Source organism: Notamacropus eugenii, chromosome 5 (assembly GCF_028372415.1).
Source record: "Notamacropus eugenii isolate mMacEug1 chromosome 5, mMacEug1.pri_v2, whole genome shotgun sequence".
In the NCBI taxonomy this organism is placed as follows: Eukaryota; Metazoa; Chordata; class Mammalia; order Diprotodontia; family Macropodidae; genus Notamacropus; species Notamacropus eugenii.
The window spans coordinates 419,243,894-419,269,362 of NC_092876.1; the positions used below are offsets into that span (position 1 = coordinate 419,243,894).

Below are 25,469 nucleotides of genomic sequence, written 5' to 3' on the forward strand. Positions count from 1 at the left end.
TTGAATATCTTTATCTTGTCTAATTGCTACAGCTAACATTTCTAGTACCATATTGAATAATAGTGGTGATAATGGACAACCTTGTTTCACCCCTGATCTTATTGGGAATGCATCTAGCTTATCCCCATTGCATATGCTTGCTGAAGGTTTTAGATAGATACTGCTTATTATTTTATGGAAAGTTCCCTTTATTCCTATGTTCTCCAACGTTTTTAGTAGGAATGGATGTTGTATTTTGTCAAAAGCTTTTTCTGCATCTATTGAGATAATCATGTGGTTTTTGTTAGCTTTGTTGTTGATGTGATCGATAATGCTAATAGTTTTCCTAATATTGAACCACCCCTGTAGTCCTGGTATGAATCCTACCTGATCATAATGTATTAATCTCGTGATAAGATGCTGTATTCGTTTTGCTAAAATCTTATTTAAAATTTTTGCATCTATATTCATTAGGGAAATTGGTCTATAATTTTCTTTCTCTGTTTTGTCTCTTCCTGGTTTGGGTATCAAAACCATATTTGTATCATAGAAAGAATTTGGGAGGACTCCTTCTTCCCCAATTTTCAAGAATAGTGTATGTAGTATTGGAATTAACTGTTCTTTAAATGTTTGATAGAATTCACTTGTGAATCCATCTGGCCCTGGAGATTTTTTCCTAGGGAGTTCATTGATGGCTTGTTCAATTTCTTTTTCTGAGATGGGGTTGTTTAAGTATTCAACTTCCTCTTCTGTTAATCTGGGCAATTTGTATTTTTTAAAATATTCATCCATCTCATTTAGATTGTCGAATTTGTGGGCATAAAGTTGGGCAAAGTAGTTTCTAATTATTGTTTTAATTTCCTCCTCATTGGAGGTGAGTTCACCCCTTTCATTTTTAATGTTAGTAATTTGGTTTTCTCCTTTCTTTTTTTTGATCAGATTAACCAAAGGTTTATCAATTTTATTAGTTTTTTCATAAAACCAACTATTGGTTTTATTTATTAATTCAATAGTTTTCTTTATTTCAATTTTATTAATCTCTCCTTTGGTTTTCAGTATTTCTAATTTGGTATTTACTTGGGGATTTTCAATTTGTTCTTTTTCTAGCTTTTTCAACTGCAAGCCTAAGTCATTGATCTCCTCTTTCTCTATTTTATTTATGTAAGCATTCAGAGATATAAAACTTCCCCTAATAACTGCTTTTGCAGTGTCCCATGAGTTTTGGTATGTTGTCTCACTATTGTCATTCTCTTGAATGAAGTTGTTGATTGTTTCTATGATTTCTTCTTTAACCCAATCCTTCTTTAGAATTAGATTATTTAGTTTCCAATTGATTTTTGGTTTCTCTTTCCATGGCCTTTTATTACATGTAATTTTTAATGCATTATGATCTGAAAAGGATGCATTGATTATCTCTACCTTTCTGCACTGGATTGTGAGATTTTTATGTCCTAGTACATGGTCAATTTTTGTAAATGTTCCATGTACCGCTGAGAAAAAGGTATATTCCTTTCTATTCCCATTTAATTTTCTCCAAAGATCTATCATATCTACCTTATCCAGAGTTTTATTTACCTCCTTAACCTCTTTCTTGTTTATTTTGAGGTTGGATTTATCTAGTTCAGAGAGGGGGAGGTTGAGGTCCCCCACTAGTATAGTTTTGCTATCAATTTCTTCCTTCAACTCCCCCAACCTCTCCTCTAAGAATCTGGATGCTATACCACTTGGAGCATACATGTTTAGTAATGATATTGCTTCATTGTCTATCGTGCCTTTTAGTAGGATATAGTTTCCATCCTTATCCCTTTTGATTAGATCTATTTCTGCTTTTGCTTTGTCTGAGATTAGGATTGCTACTCCTGCCTTTCTTACATGAGCTGAGGCACAATATATTCTGCTCCATCCTTTGACCTTTATCCTATGTGTATCCCCCCGTTTCAAATGTGTTTCTTGTAAGCAGCATATTGTTGGATTATGGCTTTTAATCCATTCTGCTATCCGTCTCCGTTTTATGGGAGAGTTCATCCCATTCACATTCACAGTTATGATTACAATCTGTGTATTTCCCTCCACCCTCTTTCCCACCATTTGTGCTTTTAACTCTCCCGTCTCCCTTCCCCTCCTCAATAGTATTCACTTTTCTCCCCCTCCTCCTGCAGCCTTCCCCTCCTTCTTTTAGCCCCCCTCCCTTTTAGTCCCCTTTACTCTTATTGCTTCTTTCCTCCCTTTTAGCCACCCTCCCCTTTCTTCCCCCTTCCCCTCCTACTACCTATAGAGCTAGTTAGGATTATCTGCTTAAGATTATTGTTCCCTCCTTTGAACAAATCAGATGAGACCTTCCACTTTTCAAAATCCTCTTTCATTCACTCTTCAAAATCCTCTTCAGTCTGGTTTGCAACCTCATCACTTCACTTAAACTGCTCTCCGCAAAGTCACCAATGATTTCTTAACACCAAATCTGTCTTTTCTCAATTCTCATCTTTCTTGACTTCTCAGCAGTATTTGATAGTCTTCATCATCCTAGAAGCTTTCTCTTCCACAGTAGTGGAGGAAGCATAAGTCAGAAAAGTAGAGAGAAAAGGCATGGGAGAAAATATCAGAAGGCAGATGATGAGAGGGGAAGAGTTAACCAAGGCTACAAACACTTTCAACTCTTTTAACATGGCCTGGGGGAAAATAGAGTTTATATGTTTCATAATGTGATAAACATTTAAAGTACAGCTTGATTCGCCACTCAGTGTGGGGCTCACAGAGAAAGAAGATTAATGTACACCACAAAACTCAGTTTAACTTAGAGGTACCCATGGAATGTTATATACTTTCAGACTGTTCCCTAAAACATATGCATATACTACACATAGACACTTTCCATCCCTCCACCTTACCATCCCCTCCAGTCCATCCTATTTTTTCTTCTCTTTTCTCTTCTTCCCTTTTTCGTTTTAGCTTTAGCCAAAATCACTAGGCATAATTAGTAGGCAGCATGAATAAATGCTGATTTATTAGTTTCAATCTAACATGGCTCCTTTAAAAAAATGTACCTATGCAAAGTTAAGGACTTAATCCTATCCTAATAACAAGACCTCCTATATGCTCACAAGACCTCTATCCTATCTGAAAAGGGCGAAGGGATCAAGGATCAAAGAGGAAAGAAGATGCAGGAAATGACTGGCTTGCATACTGGAATGAAGGGGGAGAGAGGCAAAAAGGGAAAGGGGAAAAGAAGAGATGCCACAGTATCTAATTCGTTAAAGCCAATGGACTGAGGCAGAGAAGCAAACATACCAGTTGGCCCACAAATGTTCTTGAATTTCTGCTTTTTAGGAATATAATGTTCATTCAGAAATGTGCATTTCTTCATGCTAAATTGGTTGGTATTCAGAATTTAAGAGTTTCCATAAGGAATGGTAGTACCCACAATGCAAGACCCCATCAAAAGGCAAACAAAACAAACAAAAAAAAAAACTGATTAAGTGCTGTCTTGCATTAATCCCTGGAATCATCATTGCTATACTAGGTTTCATGATACTTATCCTTGTCCCAGGTCATAGACTTAGCTATTATTAGCTGACTTTCTGGATTCACATTAGGTGAGACAAAGAATAAAGCTGTGTAGTGAGAAGAAAAAGAGAAGATAAAGAGCCAAGAATATCAAAATGATCAAAGGGAAGGGCAGCCCTATCTGCTTCTTTTAAACTCAGGTTATGGCATATGACTAAAATGGCAGCCAGAAAGGCTGCTTGCAAAACTTCTTAAGCCATGATCCACTCTGAGTAACACTGCACACAGATGTACTCACTGTGTGCTAAGTTAGCACTTTGCTGAGCTGAATGTGGAATACAAGGAACTTAAGACCCAATTGGTAAACAAGGTAAGCATACGTAAAGAAGCAAACAATATAAAATAGCATATAATTAAGATGCTCATCAAAGATAAATTCTAAGAAAAGAGCCAATAGTAAAATCATGGCCTCAAATGTCTACATAGAAATACCCAAAGCTTAGACAATAAATAAGATGCACTAGAAGTCCTAAGGAGGCTTCATAGGTATCATTGGTAATTGGTAGGATAAAAGCCATAATTGGAATAGTGTTCTGGATGGGTATGTCTTGTTGGGAGAAAAAAGTAAAGCTCAAAAGGGGGTTGAGGCCTTGTATGTTAAGATATTGCACTGATGTGTGGAAATCCAAAAAGGGGAGAGGAGATATTGGTGAACATGGTGAAGAATATTTGAGTGAAGATTAATGGACATAAAAATAGAAGTGTTTTTGTCATCAGAGTATACTTAGAGATAACTTTTAACAGAAAAAGGAAATAGATATGGGAGGGCTGAGAAACAGATTATAAGCCTGAAGCAGAGGCATGATATATATATATACGAGGAGTTTCAATTAACCGGATACAGGATCTTTCTATCTGCCAAAAGCACAGCTATAAGTAACTTTTTGATTGCCTTAATAACAATGTAATAATTTAATTCTTCAATAGGTAAATAAACTAACATGGGAAAATTATATTCTGGATCTGATTTTCACTAAAATAGAGCTGATTACTGAGGTGAAGAGGATGGAAACATTGTGGGAAAGTGACTACTCCCTACTGTAGTTTGTGACAGAGCATCCTAAAGCCTGGCACAGGCTGACATAGACCCCAGATTTGAGGAGAGCAGATTTCAAAGGATTCAGGAAAAGGGTAAGTAAGATCCCACGGACTAGAATTCTATGTAAAAAAATAGATCAGAAGAAATGGGGAAATCATCCAGAAGAAAATTTTCTGAAGAAACCAACCTCAGTAGACTAACAACTCACCAACAAATTTGGAATTTTTAAAAAGATATATATAGAAGTTAGAAAAAAGATCAGGTATCAGAAGATTTTTAAGAAGTCCTTCATCAAATGGAGTGACATTACAAGGGAAATATGTTCAGATTGGTTGAGAAAACTAGGTCATACTGTGTAGGTCATCTATAAAATAGCCAATCGGTTCTAATGGATTTGGCAGCAGAATAAAGAAAGCTTTATTCCTGAAAAGGAATCAAACCTGGGCCTCATTCTCTGTCTTGTTCTCCCTGACACCTTTTTGTCATCTCTTATCTTTCTGGACCTCTCTGTTGCTTTCGACACCATAGATCAGAGATGTCAAACATCTGGCCCACATGGAATGAAACACTCCCAAATACAGCTGAACCAGATTAAAATTGGAAAATTTTTAAATTGCGAAATAGTTAACAAAATCAACAAAAATACAACAAACCATAGATAACATTACCTATCAAAAATCATAAAATGCTTTTTGAATGTAATTTTATGATTATAAAATGAATAATTTTTTTTTTTTACTATTTCTTATTTGTAAGCATTGTAGCATAGCAGCAGTTGATCTTAAAAGAATAATTTTCCACTCTAAAGTACATAGTTGCTATTGGTAATTTTGGAGGAGGCAGGCGGTAGTTTGCATGATAATTTGGTGGTTGTCTTGGAAGAAGGTCAGAACAGGGTGGTGGGGACAGGAATGTTAGGAGGGAAGCTCAACTTGGCACATGGAGTGGAAATTGGAGATGCTTACATACAAACATATGAGCACAGTTCACAGCCAAGTTCCTGCCTCTGTAAATCACAATCTATTTCAGGTGAAAAGTGCAGAAAAATATTTATTATAAAAAACTTTATAATATTTTTAGTATTTGAAAGGCTATTAGTAAAAATTAGAAATGTCAATTTTCCTTTTCATAGTAGCAGTTACTGTTTCACTATATGTTACAGGTTTTCATTTGACTAAGCAACAAATACTTAGTCATGCTATCCATTTTGATGCATAGGTACTCACCCTATTGTGCAGTATCTGAAGCATAGGGTGTATGGAGTGTTCAGGGAAGACTAGCACCTCTGGTGTAAGGGCTAGCCAAGCCTTTTTCAGGGCTACTCATGTACCTTTGGTGTATACCTAGCACTCATCTCTCACTATGATTCCAAGTGGCTGTAGAACATGCCACCCCATTTACCCCAGTAAAACCATCTCAGCAGACAGGCTAACCACAGTGAAGGTAAGAGATAGGGTGAATTAGGAGGATGTCTACCCCAAGCATGTGAAGACTTCTATGGGCCTTTGCTTTTAAGTCAAAGTTTCATTTATATTGGAAAAGTACCATGTCAGTGGCAAATAATCGATGGGAGTTTGTATGGAAATCAAGCTGATGAGATTGTTACTTCTGAGAAAGAGAAGCAAAAAGTGATAAGCATGGAACAGCACTTCTGCTCTGATTGCTGTACTCCTCATAGCATGTTCTGTCTCTCACACCACACGGAAGTTCCTGTCATGTTTTGAAATTTTCTCCCTAACAGAAGCCTAGTGGACGAAGGCTTCACAAAATGTAAGCAAGTAAATTTCATACTCAAGATTCTTCTGAGCACAGTTAATCTACAGTTGTGATCTTTGCACTAATGAAATTCATTCTGTGTTAATGAACATACAGGAAATAATATTTTGTTGCTTTCAACAAGTCTTTACCATAGATAAAAGGAGTTAAGAGAAAAAAAATAAATCAACTTATGTAAGGTAAGAAGACTATAAATTTATTTACAACTAGAAAAAGAAACTTGTGGTTATTTGTTTTTAGGAGGGTATTATCATGTTACATTCTAAGAACAATAAGAAAAAGTCCATACAAGAAGAAAACAGAATTTTTCAGACAAAGCTGAAGTGAAATTATTTCTTTTCAGAAGAAAAGGTAAGATTTTATGTTTAATATATAGACACCATATTAGTGCCCCAGATAATATGATCTAATTCCATTATGAAATACATCATTTTGATCAACCAAGTTCTGATCAGGTATGAGCAATACTTAAATACTTAAAATAAGAGAAAATAAATTAAGAAATCTGAAATCTATATTTCAAAAATAACAAAAAGCACTGAAAAATTCATAAGATAATTAGAGTGTGGTTAAAACTATGTTATTTCAGAACTCATAGCTAAACATTTAAAGTGAAGGTGAATTTGTGAAAAGAGTGTATGGTGAAAGCCACTGAAATTGTTTGTCCCAAAAAAGCTACAACTTTCCAGAGTATTTCATTATCATGAAACATTGTTGTGGAAAGAATGAATGAAATTGCCACTGACGCCAGTGGAAAACTTAAGGCAAAACTGGAAATTCTCTCCCATCCTCCAACCCCTTCTCCCACCCACTGAGAAGGCAAGCAATATGATATCAATTATACATGTGAATTCATGCAAAACATTCAAGCCATATTTTTAAAAATCAAGAAAAATAAAGTGAGAAAATTATACTTCAATTTGCATTCAGAGTTCACTAGCTTTCTCTTTGGAGGTGAATAGCATTGTTTTCATCATGAGTCCTTTGGAATTGTCTTGGATCATTTTATAGATCAGAATAGCCAAGTCAACAACATTGTTATCACTGTACAAATGATCTCCCAGGTCTTCTCACTTCACTCTACATCAATTCATATAAGTCTTGTCATGTTTTTTCTGAAACTACTCCCCTCATTATTTATCACAGCACAATAGTACTCCATCACAATCACATGCCACAATTTGTTCTGCCATCCTCAAACTGACGAGTATCCCCTCGATTTCCAATCCTTTGTACACAAAAAGAGCTTCTATAAATACTTTAAAACATATATGTCCTTCTCCTTTTTCTTTGATCTCTTTGGGATACAGACCTAGTACTGGTTTGCTGCGTTGAAGACTATACACAGTTTTAAAGCCCTTTGGGCCTAGTTCCAAATAGCTTTCTAGGATGGTTGGACTAATTCACTACTCTATCAACAATTCATTAGTGTACCTATTTTTCCCTCATCCTCTCCAGTATTTGTCATTTCTGATGGGTGTCAGGGGGTACTTGGGAATTGTTTTAATTTGCCTTTCTCTAATTAATAGGGATTTAGAACATTTTTTCATATAACTATAAGATAGCTTTGATTTCTTTTTCTGAAAACTGCCTGTTTATATCCTTTGACCATTTATCATTTGGGAAATGACTCTTATTTTTATAAGGTTGAACCAGTTCTATACTCATTACATATTTGAGAAATGAAACTTTTATCAGAGAAATTTGCTATAAAACATTTTTATATTACCTCATTGTCTATGACCTTTGAGCAAAAGTTTCCCTCATTATCTCTTTTAATTATGTCTGTTTTGCTTTTGCTTTGTCTGAGATCATGACTGCTATGCCCTTTTTTAGTTCAGCTGAAACATATTCTGCTGCAGTCCTTTAACTCTGTAAGTATCTTTCTTTCTCAAGTGTGTCTCTTGTACACACCATATTGTTGGATTGTGGTTTCTAATCCATTCTGCTATATGCTTCCATGTTATGGATGAGTACATCCCATTTGCATTCACAGTTACAATTACTACTTTTTTTATTTTTCTCCATTTCATTTTCTTCTGTTTCTTATTTTCTCTCTTTTTATCCTGTCCCTCCTCAAAAGTCTATTTTGCTCAAAAATCTATTTTCCTCCCTTTTATCATGCCCCCCTCTTTTTCTCTTATCCCTTTCCCCTCCTATTTCCGTACTACACAACTGAGTACATATGTATCATTCCCAATTTGAATCAGTTCTAATGAGAGTGCTACCCTTTCATTTTCCACTCCCCTATAAAAGCTCTTTCTTCTGTGCCTCTTTTATGTGAGAAAATTTCCCCCATTCTTCTTCTGCCTTCCCCCTCCTCCCAGTCCATCCCTCTTTCTTACCCCTTCAGATTTTTGGAGATCATTCCAACACAACCAATTCACACCCTGGCCACCTGTCCATGAAGACTCCTAACTGCCCTAATAATGATAAAGTTCTTTGGAGTTACATGTATCATTTTCTCATATAGGAAAGTAGACAGTTTAATTTTATTGAATCTCTTACCTTTTGGGGCTTCTTTTGTGTCTTGTATTTGAATGTCAAATTTCCATTCACCTCTGGTCTTTTCATCAGGAATGCTTACAAGTGCTTTATTTCCCTGAATATTCATTTTCCTCCTGAAGGATTATACTCAGTTTTGTTGAACAAGTTATACTTGGTTGTAACGCTAACTCTTTTGCTTTCCAGAATATCATATTCCAAGCTCTATGCTTCTTTCATGTGAAAGCTGCTACATTTTTTGTGTGTGATACTGACTATGAATCCACAATATTTGAATGATTTCTTTCTGGGTGCTTGAAGTATTTTCTTTTTGACCTGGGAGCCCTGGAATTTTTCTATAATATTCCTGGGAGCTTTCATTTTAGGATCTCTTTGAAGAGGTGATCAGTGGATTCTTTCAATTTCTATTTTACTCTCTACATCTAAGATATCAGGACAGTTTTTCTTGCTGATTTATTTAAATAGGATGTCTAGGCTCTTTTTTTGATCATGCTTTTCAGGTAGTCCAATAATGTCTCTCCCTGATCTATGTTCTAAATCACTTGTTCTTCTGATGAGATATTTCACATTCTTTTTTTTTCCATTCTTCTGAGTTTGTTTACTTGTTTTTAATGTCTCATGGAGTCATTAACATCCACTTGCCCTATTCTAATTTTAAAGAAATTATTTTCTTCAGTGAAATTTTGTACCTCTTTTTCCATTTGGCTAATTCTATTTTTAAGGTGTTCTTTTCTTCAATTTTTTTTTTTGCTTTTTTTTACCAAGTTGTCAGTTCTCTTTTCATAATTTTCCTGCAACTCTTTCATTTCTTTCTTAATATTTCCTCTACTTCTCATCACTTTCTTTCTCTTCTAGGATTTCTTATTGGGCTCAGGTCCAAATAGCATTTTTCTTTGAGGCTTTGTTTGTAGCTGTTTTCACACTGTTGTTTTCTTCCGAGTTTGTGTTTTGGTCTTCCCTTCCACCATAGTAGCTTTTTATGGTCAAATTTGTTTTTTTGCTGTTCACTAAATTTCTAGCCTATTTCTCAACTTTTAACTTTATGTTAAAATTGGGCTCTGCCCACCTAAGGGTAGGGAGGCACTATACCAAGCTTCAGACTTTTTCTTCCTGCTATTTTCAGAGCTAGTTCTGGAGGTCTACAAGTTTTTGGTGTTTCCAAGGTGGTATGACCTGGAAAGAAGCGTGATCATTGCTCTCCTGGTCTGAGATCCAGTCTTACCCAGGAATGACCTCTGGTCCCCATAGCAGCTAGTGTTTTCTTTACCTTGGAACTGTGACCAGAGTCTCTGCTCCCTTGTGACTAACCCCAGCACTCCTCTCTACCCTGGAACTGCAACTCAGAATTGCATATGTACAACAGAGTTGTCAATTAGTACCAGCTCTACCCAGCGCCAACAAAGTGCCCCCTGTAATCTCATTCTGATCACTTTACCTGACACCTTACCATCTCTGGACTGAGAGTTCCTAAAGGTGCTGCTGCTGCCACCTTGCGTTTGGGCTCTGGATAAGCTTATACCTCAGTGCCACAAGCTTCTCCTGTAAACCTCCTAAGAAAAGTTCCTGCAGACCACCTTTTCTTGGCTCTCCCACTCCAAAATTTTATTTTAGGCATCATTTTAAAGTTGTTTGGAGGGGAATGTTGAGAGAGTTCAGCTGCCCTCTTCCTTGAATTATATCTTACGGGAAGCCCAGACCCAGCATTCTGTCAAATTCTTTATGCAATATTGAAATACATTGTTCTTTGAATGTATGATAGAATTTACCTATAAATCAATCTAATCCTGGGTTCCTTCTCCACCCTACCTCCCACCAAGAGAATTCATTTATGGCTTATTTTCTTTTTCTGAGCTTATTCTATTTAAATTCTATATTTATCGATCTGAGAATCTGTGTGGTTTGTATTTTTGTAAATATTCATTCATTTCAGTTTTGTTTGCATATAACTGGATAAAATAGTCTCTTATAATTTATTTTTCATTTGTTCTTTTTTTCTATCTTTTTTTCTAAATTTCTCTCTTCCCTCTTCTAATTTCCTTGTTGGAATTTCTATACCAAACTCTGCATGAGTTTGTATGTGGATGTGGGTGTATGGGGAAAGAGACAAAGACAGAGAGAGACAGAGACAAAGAGAGACAAAGAGAGACAGAGAGAGACAGAGAGAGAGAGACAGAGACAGAGAGAGAGAGAGAAACAGAGAGACAGAGACAGAGATTGATTCATTTGTTCAGTTAACATAAAAGTGATTTCCAATCCCCCAACCCCTTCCTTGATATTGATACACTCTTTTCCTCACTAATTAGGAGAAATAATGTCTAATTCCTCCTTTTTCCTCATTTCTCCCTTACTATATTGCTTTTTACCTCTCATTTCTTTTCTCTTTTAAAACTATTAAAACAAGACAAAATGACTGCAAGGCCCTGAAGAGATTGGGATTGACTTTTCTCCACTTGGGCAACCAGGCCTGAAGCAGTTCAAATCTGGCTTCAGACACTTACCAGCTGTGTGACCCTGGGCAACTCACTTAAACCTGTTTGCCTCAGTTTCCTAATCTGCAGTGTAAGCTGGAGAAGGAAAAGGCAAACCCCTCCAGTATCTTTACCAAGAAAATTTCATATGGGGTCACAAAGAGTCAAACACAACTGAAATGACTGAACAATAAGCTCTCCACCTAATGAAATTTAAGTACTTCATCATCATATAACCCCTTCCAATTACTCAAGTGTGTTTACCCTTCTGGTAGCTAGGTGACACAGCAGATAGAATGCCTGGCCTGAAGTCATGAAGACCAGAATTCGATTCCAGCATCAGACATTTACTAGGTATATGACCTTTGGCAAGTCATTTGACCCCTAATTACCTCCGTTCTTCATCTGTAAAATTGGGACACACTGGAGAAGGAAATAGCAAACCACTCCAGTACCTCTGTCAAGAAAAACCCAAGGACAAATCCATGGGGTCACAAAGAGTCAGGCATGACTGAGCAACAACAATAACAATTTACCTTTCTAGGTTTCTCTCAACTTCTGTATTTACATTTTGTAATTTCCACTCTGCTTTGGTCTTTTCAAACAGGAATGCCTGATAATATTCTATTCTATTAAAGGTTCCCTCACCCCCTTCTTTTTTCTGTAGAAATTATACTCAGTCTTGCAGGATAAGTTATTTGTGGTGTTAGCCTTTTAATTTTGCCATTTGGAATACTGTATTCTAATATTTGAGGCAGCATGGTGGTGCTGTGGAGAGAGTGGTAGGCTTAGAGTCAGAATGACCTGAGTTCATAATCTTGCACAGGTATTAACAGATGGTGGGCAATTAATTTAACTTCTCTTATCCTTGGTTTCCTTATCTACAAAAGACGGAGGCTGGATCCCTTCCCATTCTAAATCACATGATCTTAACATTTTTGCCCCCTTCATAGCAGTTGCTTCTAAATCTTGTATAATCCTGACTATGTATTCTTGGCACTTGAACTCTTTTTTTTTCCTCTCTTGCTTTGATCTGGAAATTCTTGATTTTGGCTCTGACATTCCTAAAAGTTTTAAACTGTGGATTTCTTTAAGGAGGTAACCTGTGAATTCTTTCTGTTTTCAATATGCTCTCTGGTTCTGGGATAAGTATTTTTCATTTATGATTTCTTGAAATATGATATTCAAATTTCTTGCTTAGTCATGGTTTTCAGGGAATCTGATTTCTAAATTTCCTTTCTTTGATTTGTTTTTCAGGTCAGTTATTTCTGATAGTAGACACTTTACATTTTCTTCTTTTTTTAATCTAACATCTGCCTTTGTTCTAAAAAACTTTAGTTTGTTGAAAAAAAACAATTTAAATAGTGTAGAAAAACAATTAGGATTTCATAAGACCTAGCAGCTTCTACACTAAAAGACTGCAGATCTTGGAACATTATATTTCTAAGAGTAAAGGAGCTGGGGTTGCATCCAAGAATAGCTAGTCCAGCAAAGTTGAGTATAATCCTGAATTTAAAAAAAATAGACATTTAACAAACTGAAAGACTTTCAAGTATTTGTAACAAAAAGACTCAATAGAAAATTTGATATAAAAGATCCAGAAGAAATACAGGGAAATCACTGAAGACTAATTATAAGGCACTGACAATACTTATACTTAATAATTACTTATAATATATGAAAATGTTATCAATATTGTAATTATTAGTTATTATTATTACTAATGGTATTCTTAAAACTGTTATCATTACCAAGGTAGTTTGAAAGAAAAGTTGGGACTGAGTTGTATATGATTCTAAAAAAAACTGAGTATGAAAAGGTTTAAAGGAGAAATTATCTCATGAAAACAGGCATGAAAGGAAGAATTAATATAGAAGAAACAAGTGCAGGTAGAGGGCCAGTAATACTGGAACCTTACTCTCATCTGAAGAAGTTTAGAAGTTGTCTGAACTTCTAAAGAGGTGAGAAAACTGGGGGAGTAGGATTTGGGAGGGACTTTTACAAGGGTGTATAGATCAAGATAAGGAGAGTGGGGTGAATAGATAAGATAATCATAAATAATGGGGGAGTTTAGAGGGGTGGGTAAAATAAGGAATAAGGGGTAAGGGGAGAAGATAAGGTAACAGAGGGACAGGGTGAAAAAAGGCTGAGAAGGAAAATAGTAAAAGTAACTGGGCAGAGACCACTATATTTCTACCATTTACCAAGATAAGGTCAAAATGGATATAAGACCTAGCTATAAAGAGAAATTTTACAAGAAAATTAGAAGAACATGGGATGTATTACTTATCAGACTTGCAGAAAGGTGAAGAATTTACGAATAAACAAGAGACAGCAAAGTTAGGTGTAAAATGGATTTTGATTATATGAAATTTAAACAAATAAAACAAATGTAGCCAAAATCAGAAGGAAAGCAAAAAATTGGGGAAAACATTTTTTATAAACAATTTATCAGGTAAAAGTCTCATATCTAAAATATGTAAAGAACTTTATCAAATCCAAAATAATATAAGTCATTCCCCAATTGATAACTATACTACTGATCAGTCTATTTCTGAAGATAATTAGGGAAAAGGGAAAAGAACCTCTGTGTTCTAAAATGTTTATAGCAGCTCTCTTTGTGGTGGCAAAGAACTAGAAATCGCAGGGATGCCCATCAATTGTGATGGAATACTACTGTGCTGTAAGAAATGATGAGCTCAATGATTTTAGAAAAATATGGAAGGACTTGTATGAAATGATGAAGAGTAAAATGAGCAGACCCAAGAGAACATTGCATACAGTAACAGCAATATTGTTTTAAGAACCACATGGGACTATAATCGACATTTGAAGAAAGATGCTATCTGTATCCAGGAGAGAGGACTAATACATAGATGTATAGAATAATTTCTATTTATATATATATATATGTATATATATATTATATATATACACACACACATAAATATGTGTGTGTGTACATACACACTATATAGTATACTCTGTGTGGTTATATATACATATACATATATACATACATATAAAATTTAGGTGTAATGGTAGTCATCTCTGGAGTGGGGGAGGAAGAAAAAATAAATTGACATGATAATTTTGTTGTATATTTGAAAGGAATAGCAAGTTGTGTCTAGTGGATTTGCAGTTTCATGTGCAATTATCTGTTTTATTATACTATGTTATGGAAATGCTTGCTTTATTCCATAAATTTAAAATAAAGTTAAAACAACATTGCTGTGTCCATATCCTTTGAACTATATCCTTTGAAGCCATTGATAAGAAGGTCTCCATATACTCCAAAATCTTTATAGAAGCACTTTTTATGATAGCTAAAAATTGGATAAACAAATTGTAATACATGAACTTAGTAGAATATTACTGTGCTATAAGAAATTATGTATGTGATGAATAGAGAGAAGCATGGAAAGATCTACATGGAAAGATGCAAAGTAAAGTAAGCAGAGCCAAGAAAACAGTAACTATGATTACAACTACAGTACACTAAAAAATAAAAAGTAAATGTAACAAAATTATAAAGATGGAACATGACTTAAATGAAGCGATATGAGAAGATACCCCTTCATGGAGATGGGAGGTTTTATACATTGCATATGTTTTCAATTTTTTAAACATATCCATCAGTTTGGGTTGATTTGTTTTTTTCTCTCTAAAAAAACTGTTTGTCATATGGGATGATTTTCTGTGAAGGGAGGGAGGAGAAAGAGGGATACTTGGGATAACTGTGGTGATGTAAGAAACAGGAAATATGAATAAAAATTTGTTTAAAAATAGCCTTTGGAAGATTCTCATCTCCCTTTATACATCTCTTTACCCACAGGAATACTCATCAGTGGCACTCCATCCTACCACCAAAATAAAGCTTCCTTCTTTCTTTTCCCCCTTTTCAATTACTCCCTTTGCCTCTTAGTCCCTTCTCTTGTAGGCTCTCTTCCTCTTGGGAAGTTAGCCTTTCACTTGTTTCACATACATCACATATTCCTCTTTATCTTCTTCCTCCATTCCCCCTTTTTGTCTATTTTATAATTTAGTTACACACGCACACCCACATACACACACACACCCCCCACACACACACACCGATTCACCAGTAGGCCTGGTGTTTGAAGTTTAGTATATGATGTTTCAGGCCTCCTTTGCCACCATTCTTTCCATTTAACTCCTGCTTTCATGTTCAGTTACTTTTGTAAATTTAGAAAAATGTTTCTGGCTGGTTTGTGTTATTATTTGGTAGTTGTTCTTGTCCTTGGTTATGTATTTGTTTTTGCTGCTATTCAGTCCTGTCTGGCTCTTTGTGGAGTCTTCTTTGCAAAGACACTGCAGGCATTTGCCACTTCTTTTCCAGCTCTTTTTACAAATGAGGAAACAGAGATAGACAGGGTTAAGAAGTGACTTATCCAGGGTCCCACATCTAGTAAGTGTCTGAGGTCAGATTTGAACTCAGGAAGATGAGTCTTCCTAACTCAATGCCCAGTACTCTATCCACTGTACCACCTAGATGTTATTGTATTTTTTGTATATTTTTTGGCCCTTATTCTATTTCTGTGGTTTGGATTGTGTGAGAAGATTTATTGGCATGGCCTAGATCTCCTCACACACACATCTCGTTCCCTCTATTGCTCAATTCTCTACTCCAATGGCGAGAACTATCACAGTGCTACTATAACTGCATGAGCAAATTTCTGTAGTATAGAGATTAGATCTCCTCAGCAGTAGGAAGAGGGGATGTTCGGTGGCAAGAAAAGCTCTATTAGCTTCCATTACCCTGCTCGCCCTGCCCCATAACTTTTGTTCCTCTACTCCAATGAGTCTTATTCAGCACAGAACATTACTTCAAGGTTATCAGAGCCAGAAGAAATTTCTGCCTCTTACTGTTTGGATCTCTGTGGCAATGGATGAGTGGAGGAGGTAAGAACGGGGTATGGAGTTGGTCAACTTCTGTTTCCTTGCTGTTGGAATTGTGGTAGTCAGTGGAGGAGGGGGTACTGAGTGAGCACATTAGGGGTTAATTCAAGGAGTTTTTACATTGTTTGGTTTCTTGGTGTTCTAGACTATGGAGACTGTTGAAATTGCTTTCTCTTTGGCATATATTTCTATTTTGGAGGGATTTGAGAGATTATGAGGATTGGAGAAATTATCTAGTCTTCCATCTTGTTGACTATACGATTCAGCACCATAGAAAGTATCCTGAGGATTCCAGCAAAAGGGATGCCAGAGCTGTGAGTTTCCCCTTTGCCAAATGTACTCTCTGAGTCCTCTTCCCCTGGACTTTTTATGCACTGATGAGAGACTATCAGATACTTTTAGGGAAATGTTTCGTGCCCACCAACCATATAGTAAATACACATTTTAAAAATCTAATTGTCTAGTTGACTAATAATCAAGGGGAAGCAGAATACTGGTCTTTTTTCTCTTTTTGCACCCCCCCACCCCACCCCGTGCTTAGCAGTGTCTAAAATGTTTACTGACTAATTGAGTCTTGTGAGATATAGGATCAGGTAATTGCTTCTTAATTCCTGAGGTCTATCCATAAAACCTTGAGAAGTATATCAGTTGGGTTTTAAAGACCTGATTTGCCAATGCAAATGGGGGCTGACAGAGTAGTTTCAGAGTCTGTGCTACAGTTCCAAAAGTTTATTTATACTTAGGATCTATTTATAATGTAATCTATATGAAGCATATATATTGTATTCGTATATATCATAAACATGTATTATAAATATATGTAAAACATGTTTCATGTAAATTATATTATAAATAGAACCTAAGTATGTTTTATATTACATATAATATAACATAGTATATTCTAGGTGGTACAGTAGATAAGAGCACCAGACCTGGAGTCATGAAGATCTGAGTTCATCTCCATCCTCAGACACTTACTAGCTGTGTGACTCTGAGCAAGTCATTTAACCCCTATTTGACTCAGTTCCTCATCTGTAAAATGGGGACACACTAGAGAAGGAGATGGAAAACTATAAGACATGACTGAATGACTGAACAACAATATGTTTTACTGTATACATAATATACAATATATTTAATTTTACCTTCTTTTATTAAGAGAATGGGGAAAGTTCCATATTGAATGGATGTATCTAGGATTTCAGGAATCTCCTATTCCTGGAACAACCATTACTCATGAAGTCTGCCACTTTATGAGGCAACATTACCATCTAGTGGTGGGAATCTTCAAATTTCAGCAAGAAGATGTCCCTAAAGGGATCTGCAGTGAGTGTCCTAAAGATATGAACATACAGGTTCATAGCATTTTAAAGACAGAAGGAGGCATAGATTTAAATTTGCAAGTACCCCATCCAGCGCAGAACTTAACCTTTTTTGTGTCATGGACTCCTTTGGCATTCCAGCAAAACCTATGGGACGATATCTCAGAATGATGTCTTTTGATGTGTAAAATAAAACACATAGGGATATGAAGGGAACCAATTATAGTAACATGCAGTTATCAATTTTTTAAAACAAGTTCAGGACTTCTGAACTTGTGATGAACAAGATGGAGGACTAGACATTTCCTCTCATCTCATCCTCTCAAACCTCTCCAAAACAGAAATTCTTTCCCAAATATAAAATAACTACATGGTCTAGGACACCCAGAATGGAAAACAAAGTTTAAAAAAAGCCACGAACTGATGCTGACTTACCCTATGCTTACTCAACATCCCTTTTCCCACTGTGCACCATGCTACCAGTGCCAAGGACGCAATACCTACGTATTTGCAACAAAATCTAGCCCCAAACCTGGGGGCCTCTTATTCATTTTCGTCCAGTGCTTAATGGTAGAGCCCAAAATCAATATCTTGGAAGTTTTGATTCCATGAAGAATACAGAGAAAAGAGATGGCCTAGATAATTACAAGGGTCAGGAACCAGAGAATGAGGGCCTAGAGTAGACAGAAAGAAAAGCTGGAGAAAAAAAGAGAATGAGAAAAAGCCACTGTAGAAAACAGTACAAAAAATTAAATTTAAACAAATAACAAACAAGACTAGTTGAAGGAAAGGACAGAAAGGGAGAATCTACGTGACAGATAAAAAAGGGGTGGGGGGGTAGAAGTAAATAACCAGATAAAAGCAGGAAAGAAGGAAATATCAAGCAAAACCTCAAAGAGAAATGGGTAAATAAAAAAATGGGAGCACGGGATAGGAGGTGAGAGTTAGTGGGAATAGCTTCTTTAAAAAGAATAAGCTAAAGCAACTGAAGGAACATAAAACTGTTTCTTCTATAGCAGGAGAAGGGAAAAATTATAACTTAAAAATATTAGATAAGTTGGAGTAAATATAAACCACCTCTTATAATTTTAAATGTGAATGGATTAACCAATCCAATAAAAGGAAAATGAGGGACAGACTGGATAAGGAAACAAAACCCTACAAACTGCCGCTTACAAGAAACACATTTCAAAAATAAAAATATACCAAAATAAAATTGAGGATGTGGAAATTAATTTACTATGACCAAATGAATGCAAAATATCAGGAGTTGCAACCATGCCATATGATAAAGTAAAAACAAACATTCAAAAAATAAGAGAATAAACAAGTGAACTATGTTATTGAAAGGAATAATATATAACAAGTCAGTTCTGTATTAGTAATAAATTTGTGCACTCCAGATACTTAAGCATCCAAAATCATAAAGAAAAGAATACCTGAGCTACAATAAGACATAACAAAAACAAACATTCAAAAAATAAAAGGAAAAACAAGGAAACCACTATCCTGAATGAGCAGCGATAAACAAACCAATATCAATACCAGATTGATTCCTTAGCATTCAGATTAACACAATAGTGAAAGGAGACTTCAGTATCCTTCTCTCAGTTTTGATGTCTAACAAAAAGGAAAACCAAAGGGAAAATATGAAACTGAAAAAACTGCCAGAAGAACTAGTCAAAGGACTCATAGCATCCTCTAAGTGGGACTGCACAAGAATACGTGTTTTTCTCAACATCACATGAAACTTTTTCCAAACATGATCATGTATTAGGGCACAGAAATACTGCAAACAAACATAAAAAGGAAAAAATGGTAAATGCATCTTTTACAGACCATAGCTCAATAAAAATATTAATTGGTTCAGAGATCTCAAACAAAACAACACAGACCCAAATGGAGATTTAACAATGAAAGCCTAAATGCTGAATGAGTCTAAGAACTAATAATAAAAACCATTAATAATTACTGAAAGAAAATTATGATGATAAAACAACATACCAAAATTTCTGAAATTCAGATAAAGCAATCTTTAGGGAGAAATCATATTCCTAAAAATATATACTAAGAAATTATAGAGGATTAATGAACTGAATATACATTTAAGAAATCAGGAAGTCAACAAATAAACAAACCTCAAGCACAAAAGAAAAGATATTAAATGTTAGAGAATAAACAGATAATTTGGAAACCAAAACAATCCCAAAGAAATAAGTAAAACTAAAAGATGACTTCAAAAGAGCTAATAAAATGGACAAATCTTTAGCTAACATGATTTATAGCAAGAGGGCAGGAAATCAAATCAATAAAATAACAAATGAGCAAGGTGAAAAACACCAAAGCCAGGAGAAATAAAAAAATAACTAGAATATATTATGAGCAGTTATATGCTAGCAAAACTGAGAATGCAAAGGAAGTAGGGAGATACTTTCAAAAATATAAAATATCCAAAATTTTAAAAGGCCCAATAGGAATCTTAAATAAGCTCATCTCAAAAAAGAAATGGATCTAGCTGAAATACTCCCCCAAAAATGTAACGCTCATGGATTCACAGGAGAATTCTATGAAATTGATGCCTATACTTCCCAAATTATTCTCAAAAACTGAAAAAGAAAACACTCTACCAGAATCATTTTATGAGACAAATATAACCCTAATACCTAAACCAGAGAAAGATAAAACATAAAAGGAAAATTATAGGCCAATACAATTAATGAATATTGTCAAAAAAGTTTAAACAAAATCATGTTAAACAGGTTACAGCGACTCGTTTGAGGAATTGTTTGTGAACAAGGTCCTCAAAAAAAGAAAGAAAGGAAAAGGAAAGGAAAAGGGGAAAAAAATCATTCATTATGATCAAGTGGAATATATACCAAGGACCAAGTGTAGTTCAATATTAGAAAAACAATCAATATAATTAATCATTTTAAAAATCAAAATGTCCAAAATCATACAATTGTCTCCATAAATACAGAGAAAAGCCCTTGACAAAGCACAGCATTCTTTTATGCTAAAAAGCTTACAAAGTATAGGCACAGATCAATCTTTTTTCTATATCATAAAAAGCATCTATCTAAAACCAAACAAGTATCATATGCAATGGGAATACATGAAAATCTTTTCCAACATATTACAGGAAATAATGAAAAGAGGTAGAGATGAAGGGAGAGTAGTACTACCAGTCTTCTAACTACATTATAATGGAGCCATCATCAAAACCATTTGATACTGGTTAAAAAAAAAAAATAGAGATAGAACAGTGGAAAAAAAATTAGACAAGAAAGGATGAAAAACAATGCTTCCATAAGCCAGCATTTGATAAAATATAAATTACTTAAGAAAAAACTCCTTAATTGGTTTAAAAAAAAACTGCTGGAAAAAAAGCAGAAAAAAAGTCTACCAGAAATTAGGCTTAGATCAACACTTTATGCCATATTCCACACTGCATTGTAACTGGATGTACAACCTAAAAAATTAGAAGACAAGGCAATCTCACACTTCTCACAGCCACGGACAGGAGATAACTTTTTTTTTTAAGGAATTCATTTTAATGGAAATGCTTCTATGCATTTCGTTATCTTCCTAAAATGAGGGTGGATGAACATAATTTAACCTTATCTTTACGTCTCAGAATTTATTATGGACATACGCTATTATACTTTACAGAAATATCCACAAGAACTTTTGAGGTGATTAGAGCTAATGGTGATGTGGAACAACTAGTTTCTTTCTTTTTTTAAATTAATTTCAAAAAATAAACCCATTATTTATTTATTTAGACACCTTAAAAAAAAAAAACTTTTGAGTGCTGAATATTCTCCCTCCATCCAGGCCCTCCCCAACTCATTGAGAAGAGAAGCAATAGGATACCAATTATAAATGTGAAATCATGAAAAACATATTTCCATATTAGGATTGTTGAAAAAAACAAGAAAAATAAAGTGAAAAAATTATACTTCAATCTGTACTCAGCCTTCATCAGTTCTCTCTCTGGAGGTGGATAGTGTTTGTTATCATGAATCTTTCAGAACTTTCTTGGATCATTATCTTTTTTTTAATATTTTTTTTATTTTTAATGTTCTACAATCACTACCATAAAACTTAGATTTTTTTCTCCCCTACCTACCCCCCCACACCCTCCTCTCTCCCCAAGATGGCATCTAATTCTACATAGGATCTACACATACTTTCCTATTGAATATGTTTTCATTATAGTTATGCTGTGTAGATGAGCTAAATGGAAGAAATCATATAACAGACCAAAACATAATACACACACATGCACTAAAATGATCTGCTACATTCTGCAACTGAATTTCGATCATTATCTTGATCAGAGTAACTAAGTCATTCACAGTTAATCATCATTACAATATTGCTGTTACTGTATACAATGTTCTCTCCATTCCACTCACTTCACTTTCACTAATTTATGTAAATCTTTCTAGGTTTTTCTGAAAACATCTTGCTCTTCATTTCTGATAGCACAATAGTATTCCACTGCGATCATATGTTGCAATTTATTTGATCATTCCCCAATTAATGGGCATCCCCTCAAGACTTTCTTTTTCTTTGCCCCCACAAAATGAACTACCATAAATATTTTTGTACATGTAAGTCCTTTTCCTTTCATCTCGTTGGGATACAGACCTGAGAATGGTATTTCTGAGCGCAAGGGTATGCAGTTTTATAACCTTTTTGTCATGGTTCCAAGTAGTTCTCCAAAATGGTTAGATCAGTTGACAACTCTACATAAGTATATAAATGTCCCTATTTTTCCACTTCCCATCCAGCATGTTATTTTCCTTTTTTCTCATGTTAGCCAGTTGGTACTTCAGAGTTGTTTTAACCTGTATTTCTCTAATCAGCAGTGTTTTAGAGAAATTTTTCATATGACTATAGATAGCTTTAATTTGTTCCTCTGAAAACTTTGACCACTTACCAGTTGAGGAATGGTTCTTAATTTTATAAATTTGGCTCAATTCCCCATATATATATATGAGAAGTGGGGCCTTTATTAGAGAAACTTGCTGCAAAATTTCCCCTCCCCCCAGCTTCTTGCTTTTCTTCTAATCATTGCTGCACTGGTTTTGTTTATGCATTATTTTAATGTAATCAGAATTATACATTTTACTTCCCATGATGTCCTCTGTCTCTTGTTCAGTCATATATTCTTCCTTTATCTAAAGATCTTACAGGTAGAATTTATCATGTGGCCCTAATGTGCTTATGATAACACCCATACACCTACCTTGATATATGATGTGAGATGATGCCTATACTTAGGTTCTACCAAATTTCTTTAGTTTTCTCAGCAATTTTTGTCAAATAGTGAGTTCTGGCCCCCCCATAATTGTATTTTGAGGTGTATCGAATACTAGATTACAATGATCATTTACTACTGAGTATTGTATAACTAATTTATTCCACTGGAAGAAGCAAAGAGGAACAAGTATATCAGTTTCCCCACCTCAAATAGTGAGTAGAGGGGAACAAGTGAAAGTGTATCCAGGACTAGAAAGAGTGGCCAAGAAGGCATGCCCTTGGGGGTAAGGAATTAGATAGCAGAATGATGACCTAAAGGGATTCAGAATCACCACAGCTGTGTAGGATATAAGTAGGTGGGAGTTTGTTAATCATGAAGTGAAGAACATCATTCTTTTCACTAGAGCCTGAAGAAGAGATTCCCCCCAAGCAGGATGGAAGGCCCCCACATACCTTTTTACACTCCTACTAGTGGATGGAGATCAGGCAGAAGTTGGGAGTCCCAAGATGGAAAGCCATCTCTCCCCTCCTATAGGAAACATGCACAGCACAAGTTGAAATGTGTGTAGTTGGGAAGAGGGCAGTGGGGCCCCCTCACCCCAAACTCTCCTCTTTTCTTCCCTCTGGAAGCTGGAAATCAGGCAGGAGATAACAAACAGTACAAGATGGAAAGCATGCAGTCAGATGGAAGACATTTCCCTCCTCCCCCTTACACTTTTAGTAAAAGGCTAAAAATCAGGTGGGGCCTAGGTGCTACCAGATGGAAAGCTGCCTCTCCTCTTCCTGCAGGAGGCACGCACAGCAAGAGGTGGAAGGCTTGCCTCCTCCCCGCTTCCTATATGTAAACACCGATTCCTCAGAGACCATTCACTAGCCAATAATCACACTCAGGTGGCCACAACAGGCACTGCCCAGCCCATTTCATTACATTGTTGTTTTCTATGAATGGTAGGTTGATTATTTACTAAATCAAGCTACCCCACTTCACATAAAGTGACAAAATATCCAAACAATTTCGACCACAGGCTTTAGACTACAATGCAGGTAGAATTGTTGGAAGTAGAGTGATATTGCACATACACTATATTTGGATAAAAGCAGAAGATTGGTCATCACAGGCATCATCTATAAATGACCAAGCTAATATAAGGTTGGGTGTGAGGGCTTGGGGGTAGCGGTGGGGAGAACACTGATTTGTTTTTGCCCAAGTAGATTATGTCTGTCTACAAATATCCATCTATAGGTGGCTCAAAGGGAGACTTTGGTTCCTGCCAGCAGGGAAAGTAGGAGGTCAGGGACAAAAGTTGGCCCCCAAATCTCCTCAGAGGGAGGGGGTATCAGGCTAGAATATCTGGTCCCTTAACTATCACTAGACTTGGAAATGTAATATTAAGTTCAAGCTAAATTCACTATTCCTTAATGGGGAGGGAAAGTCCCAAGTTTTATATTCAAGGCTTGACTCCCATACCACCAAATGCCAGCTCCACAATGAAAACACAGAGAAAATAGCAAATAAATGTATTTATTCAGACAGAAAATAGAAATCAGAAAAAGTATACATGAAAATATATACCAGACATTTAGACAGAGCAAATGAGCTTTCCCATTGGAAGTGAGATAACTTCATTTATTTAAGAGTATCAAATCTTATCCAATGGGAAATTCTACTGGTTTCTAGTATACAGAATAGGGCTATAGACACTTGACACTCACTAGCTGTGTGACCTTGCGCAAGTCACTTAACCCCAATTGCTTCATCCTGGGTCATCTCCAGTCATCCTGATGAATATCTGGTCACTGGATTCAGATGGCTCTGGAGGAGAAGTGAGGCTGGGGACCTGCACAGCCCTCCCTCACTCAAAACAAAATCAAGTGCAAGTCATACCATCATTTCTCTGACAGCATGGTCTTCTTGGTCAACAAAGGAGAAACACACAAAGGGGTTGGAATCTTGCATCTTCTCTCTGCATGCTGGAAGTCAGAGGAATTCAGATCCCTCTTCTCTCCTTTCCTCTCTTCCTTATTCAGATCTGGGGAACTAATCTCCACCAGAGTCTCATACAACTGGCATTTTGACACAAGGGTTATCTACTAGTTTAGAAGAGGAGTCATTCGAGAGATTGTAACAAGTGACATTCCAGGAAAATCCTTGAAAAGGAAACACCAGAAAAGAGACTTCCTTCCTCCTCTCCTCTACCAAGATTTTAGCCAGACGAGGACCCTGAAAATTTCAAAGGGTCTTCAGATTTCTTATGGGCCTGCTCTGGACTTAAGGTGAGCTAATGGCAATCAACGTATACAGTAGAACCAAGGGCATACTTGATGAAGATACAAATTCATGGTGCCACAAAGTATCCAGCAAAGAAACTGATGAAGATACAAATGCATGGTGCCACAAACTATCCAGCAAAGAAACTGATGAAGATACAAATGCATGGCGCCACAAAGTATCCAGCAAAGAAACTGATGAATATATAAAGCCATGGTGCCACAAAGTATCCACCAAAAAAACTTAGGCTCCAAAGGGGAACTTCTTGAGCATCCCACAAATGTAAGAAAAGAACTTCCAGAAATGAGTTCACACTTAGATTTGATCTCCAAGTTTTGGTACACATTTCTTTGGTCTCTCTA

At 35.8% G+C, this 25,469-nt stretch overlaps 1 long non-coding RNA gene across 1 annotated transcript in view; it reads right to left on the bottom strand.

Annotated features, from left to right (window-relative positions):
* Positions 1–25,469, bottom strand: part of LOC140507056 (uncharacterized) — a 72,960-nt gene that overhangs the window by 46,755 nt on the left and 736 nt on the right. The window contains exon 2 of the long non-coding RNA XR_011968188.1: positions 23,292–23,367. This is a non-coding gene — a long non-coding RNA (uncharacterized lncRNA). The remainder of the gene's footprint in view (positions 1–23,291; positions 23,368–25,469) is intronic.